The sequence below is a fragment of the Festucalex cinctus genome, chromosome 8 (assembly GCF_051991245.1).
Source record: "Festucalex cinctus isolate MCC-2025b chromosome 8, RoL_Fcin_1.0, whole genome shotgun sequence".
Taxonomy (NCBI): Eukaryota; Metazoa; Chordata; class Actinopteri; order Syngnathiformes; family Syngnathidae; genus Festucalex; species Festucalex cinctus.
The window spans coordinates 26,270,124-26,277,903 of NC_135418.1; the positions used below are offsets into that span (position 1 = coordinate 26,270,124).

The window sequence follows — 7,780 nt, forward strand, 5'->3', positions numbered from 1 at the left end:
AGTCTCTCAGATGACTTAAGTCGGGAGTATTACCGAATTTCGTAACGGAATTCCTTTGTTACCAGTAAAATATGTGCATGACAGAAGCCCGTTGCTGAGAAGTGTATGCTGTTTATTTAAGTCTTTCGATTCTTTCTCAACCCTGTATGAAAGAAATAATAGATTATCTAAATATTGTGTGGAGTATTTGGCCGCATTTGCAAGAATTTGTGTTTTTAAACATTTGTTTACAATAAACACAACACATTTAATTAAAGCAACACTTTCTCTATTGATAAATGTAAGAGAGGCTAAGGTTGAGCCATTAAAATAATTCCAATTAGGGATAGACCGATTATCGGCCAGGCCGATTATCGGTGCCGATATCTGGCATTTTGACAAATATCGGCATCGGCCATTTTTGGAATCTGAAGGCCGATAAAGCTGGTAATCTCACTGAGCTTTTTCATTTTTATTTTATAATTAATAAATTAAAATAAAAAATACATAATAAAAATAATATAATAATTTATTATTCTTTTATTATTATCAATAATTTTTATTATTAATAATAACCCTGGAAGCTCACTTCAAATTTCGTTATAATTTTTTAAACAAATCTGTTAATATAGTTGAAAAGGATTTTTCTTTTTTGTCTTTTTTACTGCAAAGAATATCGGCTTGAAATATGGGTTATCGGCCTCCTTGACTACTAATAATCTGTATCGGTATCGGCCTTGAAAAAAACCATATCGGTCTATCACTAATTCCAATGACCTTCAAGTGAAAAAAAAAATATATCAAAAATGCTGTGCTGAAGGCCCACAGTTGACATTGTGCTGTTGAGGGAGGGATTACAAGGTTTCATGATTGGATCTCCTCCCGTTCTTTTCAAGAACGTATAGCTTTTTTTTTTTTCTTTCTTTTTTTTTTTTTTTTAGGTCGAAAGAGTATGCGAGTAAACCTATCCCTGAGGGCCACAGTGAAAAAGCGAGGGCTAAGGTTGCCTCTCAAAAGTCTTGACTCCCACTCACAGGTTTGAGCTGGCAACACATCAGCGGATAAAAACTCGACTTGGAAAAAAGTGAGTCCAAGCAAAAAGATCTCAAGTATGATTTATTGCCCTTAAACGTATTTAACGTGAGATTCCGTGTGCACGTTTGATTACTTGTAGCCCAGTCAAGGTTGTGTATGTGGAAAATGAACAGTTTATACAAGTTTAGCCCTTACTCAGCTTTAAAGCAAATTAGAATGTGTACTGTGTGATGGTGATGATGTATGGACTTGTTGGAATGCAGAATTTACGCATCCAAGTGAGAAATGAAAAACTGTAGCGTGCATGATGTGTAGTAGGGATGTAACGATATCCAAACATCACGATACGATATCACGATATGAAGGTCACGATATGATAATTATCACGATATTGTGGGGCGAGTTGGTGATATTTAAAAAAGATCACAATATTGTAAAGAAAAAGGAGCTCATACTAAAAAAAAAAAAAAAAATCACAATATATTTTTGTACATACCAGCAATGCATGTAAACCACCTACAATCTCTAATAACAATATTGAGGCACTTCCTTGCTTAAGCAAACACACATAGATCGCTTCACAAGCACACTCGCCTAGCGCTGCTGAAGTGCAACTGAATCGGTGTGGCAAAAGCAAATCAAATGACATTTGCTCTGATATCAATTAATTTCTTGGCTAGTTTCGAACCGAAACCTGAAGTCAAACGAGTCATTGCCAACAGATTTTGGGAGCTTGTGTTGAGCTCTCGGGAAAAAAAATAAATAAATTAAAAAAAAATTAAAAAGAGAGAGCGAGATTATGAGAATATCTGCAGAGAATAAGGCATCACGGATTTCCACTGGATGCTGAAGAAACTTAAAAAAAAAAGAAGAAAAAAAAGAAGAAGCTGGAGAGGGAACATGAGCAAGAGAAAGTATTTTTTTCCATTTTTATTCTTCAGCCTCAGTTCCCACTCAGCAACAGTGTGAATGTGAATGGTGGTAGTAGTTTTTGAGCCAAATCAGCTGGGATAGGCTTCAGCACCACGCAATCCTGAACAGGATAAGCAGTACTGAAAAGGGATGCATTGCGGCCTGCAAGCAACATAATATGACACGTATTATTGCTTTGTCCCGATCTACATAAAAACAGAGAGGCTTAATGAGCGCCACCAAAGAAAGGAGCCGTCAACCGCGGCCCAGCAAAGCGAGCAACCCACCCCCCACCCCCGGAATTCCCCAAGCCGCGTATTTAATTTAATGTATTTAATTGCGTATTTATCACACATGAATATTTTGGCTCATCAAGCCCATTAAAGATAACCAAAGAAAATACAAAATGGAGTATCTCTAAAATGATTTTAATCATTAAATGGGGAGCGGGTGGGTGGTAAAACATCAGGCCCTTGCACAAAAAGTAATTGGACATTTTTGTTAAATCATGACTTTTTTTTTCTCTTTTTTTTCTTACCCCTCTCCCATGCATGCCAATGTTGTCTTTATGGTTAAGTCATCGAACACTACTCTCAGCTAAGGCAATGTGAGGCAACAGTTCATTGGAATGTCACTCTGGGTTCTTTTGTGACCTCCTGGATGAGTCATTGTTACGCTCCTCGAATAATTTGGGTTGGCATACGACTCCTCCTGCGAACACCGTTCCCACATTTCTCCATTTGCGATAAGGTCTCTGACCGTAGTTCGCTGGAGTCCCAACACTTGGGAAATGAGTTTGGAACTTTTTCCAACCTCAAAGATTTTCTTGAATTTCATTGGCTAATGGTGTGATGTGTTTCTTTTGAGATCTACAAACCTAACAAACAAATGGAACGCTGCAATTAATTCTGTTCTCGCAGAATTACCGTTTCCTTGTTGAAACTGAACAGCGAGATGCGCTTCGTGCATTTTTATCTGGTAAAGATGTTCGTGATTTCTCCCTCCCCCTCATTAAGACAAGATGGGAGACGACATTTTCATCCGTTGCCTGGATTGGTCAAAAAAATGTGGAAAGATGCTGTATCGTCCAATCAGCTCGGAGTATTTTACCTATTGTATTTAGCATTTTTGTTGTATTTTTTCAGTTTGTTTTTTTGTTTACTTGTCTTTCTTTGTTTACTTTTGTCGAATATTTTAAGTTATTGTTTTATAAAGAATAATATGTCTAATAATATTAATATAATATTTTATTGGGGGGGTTCTTATATTTTTCTTTTTTATTTATGTATTTACATTGTTTCTCAAAATATTTTTTAATAATTTTTTCTGTCTGAAGATATCTTATTTTTTGCATTAGTATTTGAATGTTTCCTAATATGTATGTATTTCATGTCTATTGATGTATGGTTTCACTTTTTCACCTTGTATTTTTCTTTCTTTTAGAAATCTTTTAATTTTTTTTTAGGTTTTGTATGTATATATATATATATATATATATATATATATATACGTACAATTTTTTTTTTTTTTTTTTAAGTGTCGACGAACCCCGTGAATGACACGATATAAAATATAATTATTGTTAGTATGAAATGATCCGATTCCTTTTCGAATAGTATTTCTGTAGACCACACGGAATTGGGTTGCGCAACCTCATCTGCTTTCTTTACAATTTTGCATAGCTCAATATGCGGAGCCTGACTGTAGCGACCCCACGCACTGAATACCTCCCTCAGATCGGCTCATCATGCCTGACACATGTCACAGCTCCCCGTGTCACTCTCAGGGCAGTGAATCGATGGCAACTGAAATGAAATTACCTAAAAGAAAGAATGAAATGACCTGAAAGGATGATAATATCCACAAACATGTGCCCGTGTCACGCTTGTGGGCTTTTATTACCACGGCTTGAAATACACTCCACAAGGGAAGTGACTGAGATTCAAAGCCAGCACCTCCCATATAATGCCGTCACGTTAAGCGCGATGTCACCATGTTGTGATCACACGTGGCCTACGTGTGAAATTCAAATGAAATCTGAAACAAACAAAACAAAAAAGACAGGACACAAAAAAAAGATGTCTTGTTTTAATTTAGATTGATTACGATATGTTTTACAACAACCCGTAATCATGTTTCAATTCAGTAACTGGAGAGAAATTGGAGCCACTCTGACCTGACAGTTTCGTCTGTTTACGTTCGAATTGTGGCGCCACGTTAGTACAGCCCTACTAAACACCTGTTACGTGATTGGTCGCTCTTATGTCACTCGAGGGACATGCCATTGTCAAGGGATATTTCTGAGGCAGTGAGGGGCTGGATACCAGGCAGTCACGCTGTTACCAACATTGCTGTCATGTGCTCTTACAACATCCATCCATCCATTTTCTGAAACGCTTCTTCCTCACAAGGAGTCAACTACAGTGGAACCTCTACTTACGAACGTCTCTTCATACGAAATTTTCGAGTTACGAAACGCCTCAACGGGAAAATATTGCCTCTTGTTACGAAAGAAATTTCTAGATACGAAAGGTAAAAATGCATTACTGAACGCAACATACTTTCGGCTATGGCTATTTCCTACCATAGGTACCTACGAGCGTAAATACTAGATCGGTGTTTGTGCATCGTTCTGGCGTCCCATTGGCTAAGAGGAACCTCTACCATAGGTACGAGTGTAAATACTAGATCGGTGGTTGTGCATGTTTCTGGCACCCCATTGGCTTAGAGGAACCTCTACCATAGGTATCTATGAGCATATACTAGATCGGTGTCTATACAGCGTCCTCATCATTCATCCCGCGGCCCATGAGGTGTTCCGTTTTTCGTAAATGTATGAACTAACGGCCAACGAATTTGTGCAAAAATTCAAACAATTGGTGATTGATGAAGGCACAGTAAGTTTTTAATTGCGACGAGACGGGCCTTTTTTAAAAAAAAAAAAAAAAAAGATGCCTCGCCATACCGGAAGTTTCCATGAAGTTTCAGAATTTGTTTAAAAGAATCGCCCAGAAAAAGTGTTCACCAGTCGGGCGTTTGCCCACTATGATGTTTGCCTTGGACATTTCCGAAGGATTGTTTTAAAAAGAATAAAAATAAAAATAAAAAACATTCATGGATCAGTTCTTTACAAAACACCTGGCAAAAAAAAAAAAAAAAAACACTTCTGGGAGAGAGGAACATGAACCAAAGAGAGCAAAAAACGATGACAGCAGTTAAAAAGGTAAATGACCATCATTTTTATTCTTTACTTTATTCTCTCTTTTTTACATTATGCACAACTCTCATTTATTGTGCAATAATCTAATTGTAACATGTATTTGTTACATGTTTTGATGCATTTTTATGCTTTATAAAACATTTATGTCTGAATTTTGGGAGGCTTGGAACGGATTAGGGCATTTACATGGAAAATGCGTCTCTACTTACAAAATTTTCTACTTAAGAACTTTCTTCCAGAACCAATTAATTTCGTAAGTAGATTCCACTGTATTAATTTCCCTTTGATTCACTTTGTTGTTGTGATGGATACGATATCCATTTGATGTCCCAGTGTTACTGTTCTTTGCATTTGAAAGAAAGAGTATTAAAAGTTACGAAATCTGTTATAGCCTTGGAAAATCTGTCAAAATCCAGTAAAACAGCCGAGAGCGAATGGGATTGCTTCTGTGAAAATGGCTGGGAGCGAATGAGTTAAGAAGTTCACACTTCTGCCGGGAGAAGAGCGCGGTCATCGTCACCCGCCGTGAGGCCTTCCCTCCTCCCCTTTTTGTCACAGGTGGCGATTTAGGTCAAAAAAAAAAAAAAAAAAAAAAGTGATCGCCTTTCTTGGCAGCCACCACATGTGACAAGGTGGGTGCTTAACTGCACAGTCACTCGCTGGACATTCCTCGAAAGGACTTGATAGCTTGGGGAGGAAGGGAGGCAAGACCCAGACTTGGGAAACACTCGGGAAGACCGCACAAGCTCTCAGGTAAGTTCATCATCAATCACGAGGAGGTCTTCAATAATATGGGTGGCTCTTCGTTACGACTAATCCTCAATCCTGACTAATCATTATTTCCTCAATGGGTGGAAGTGGTTCTTTATACTCAAAAGACAGGAGAAAGTGTCCTAAAATTTTCATTTAAAAAAATAAAATAAAAAATAAAATCTGATTTATGAGAATTATCCTTGAACAGAACAAGATGCATGGGGATTTTTTTTTTTTTTAACCTATTTTAGTTTTTGCACATCTTATTAAAATTTGAGTTAATTTGAATGAGAAATGCACGTTATTACACGATGACACCACCAATTAGTCATTTAAATTACAGACAAAAATCTGTGCTCTAAATTAGTTTGTTTGTATTCCAACTAAGCAATGACTTGTCTCGCTGTCATGTTTCAAAGTAAAATGCAACACTATCCAAATTCTATACAGCAATTTGGCCTACAGCAAACTGCGTCCCGCGGGCCATTTGCGGCCCGCCGTCCACTTTTCAGTGGACCGGGACATATGCTAAAAATAGCATTTGACTCCGTTCAAATAAAATAAACAAAACAAAAATCTTCGGAGATAGTCAAAGTAAGAAGGGAGGGTATCGAAAAAAAGGATATTTTAGTTAACTAAAACTGATGAAAAAACTAAAACTAAAATTCCAAAAAACAATACTGTTACCGGAATAAAATCAAAACAAAAATGCTTTTTAAAAAACGAAAACTAACTGAAAGTACGTTTTATGTTTACAAAACTAACTAAAACTAACTATAATTATAGCAAACATGTCCTTTGTTTTAGTCTTTGGTAATTAATTTAATGCATGAGCCTTTGGGGATGATTTTAAATGTGATTTTTAGTAGATTTATTTTGATATAAACCGGAATAATGACGTTTGAAAGTACGTCACACAGAAGTGACGTCATCTAGCAGCAGCCAATAGAAAAGCACCTTCAGATGATGTCACTTCCATGTTTTTTTTTTTGTAAATATTGTGCACAAGTAATAAACATTGAAAAAAGCTAATACTAATACTGAAACTAACAAATTAAAACTAAGCATTTTTTTAAAGAACTAAAAAACTAACAGAACCACCCTGCAAACTCATAAAATCAAACTAAAGAAAAATTCCCTACTGCCATATTACAAATAAATTGGTTTATATACTGTAGCATTTTTCTAAATATGCAAAAGCATAAATAAATTATTTGTACAATTTTTAGGAGTAAACACAATTTCTCTTCATACCATTATGTGGCCCTTGCGTCCTTCTGAGTTTCTGTATGTGGCCCTCAAATGAAAACGTTTGGACACCCCTGGCCCACAGAGTAAACAATTATCTCATGGTGCGTAAAACGGCCAAATCATATTGCAGTAATAAACCAAAATTCGCGAAACGGCCTCTGCCAGCTGTTGCACAGCGACTCTCTACATAGCCACGTGCTTTTTCAACTTGACCTGAGCGACGTCTTCCTTTCCGCCACTTTTACGACGCTCCCTTCGCGTCTACGCTTAGCTGGCGCTAACGGCGACATGCATCGCCGGGCCACATAAAAGCATGGAGGCACTTTTGTGATGTGTCAAGCCGAGTACACGAAAAAAAAAAAAAAAAAAAAAAGTTCTAGACGCCCTAAACTCCCATGAGTGCACCTTTAAATAGCAAGTCCAGACGCTTCTTGGGGTTAAAAAAGGAATTGGTACTTAGTAAATCACATGGGGGTAAAGTTTTAATGGGAGTACCTAGTTTTTGGGTTTTTTTTTTTTGTTTTGTTTTTTAAGATGTTGCTCGAGTCTTCACCTCCTCTGTTTTATCGTATCTTTACTTTTTGGATCTTAATTAGATTTTCACTTGATCTTCTATAATGCTTGATTGTA

The 7,780-nt window shown here is 36.9% G+C and overlaps 2 protein-coding genes across 12 annotated transcripts in view; both read right to left on the reverse strand.

Annotated features, from left to right (window-relative positions):
* LOC144024572 (synaptotagmin-2-like) overlaps nt 1-7,780 on the reverse strand; it is a 400,108-nt gene that overhangs the window by 329,466 nt on the left and 62,862 nt on the right. The window lies entirely within an intron of this gene.
* The window catches only part of LOC144023447 (uncharacterized), a 250,689-nt gene that overhangs the window by 211,136 nt on the left and 31,773 nt on the right, over nt 1-7,780 (reverse strand). The window lies entirely within an intron of this gene.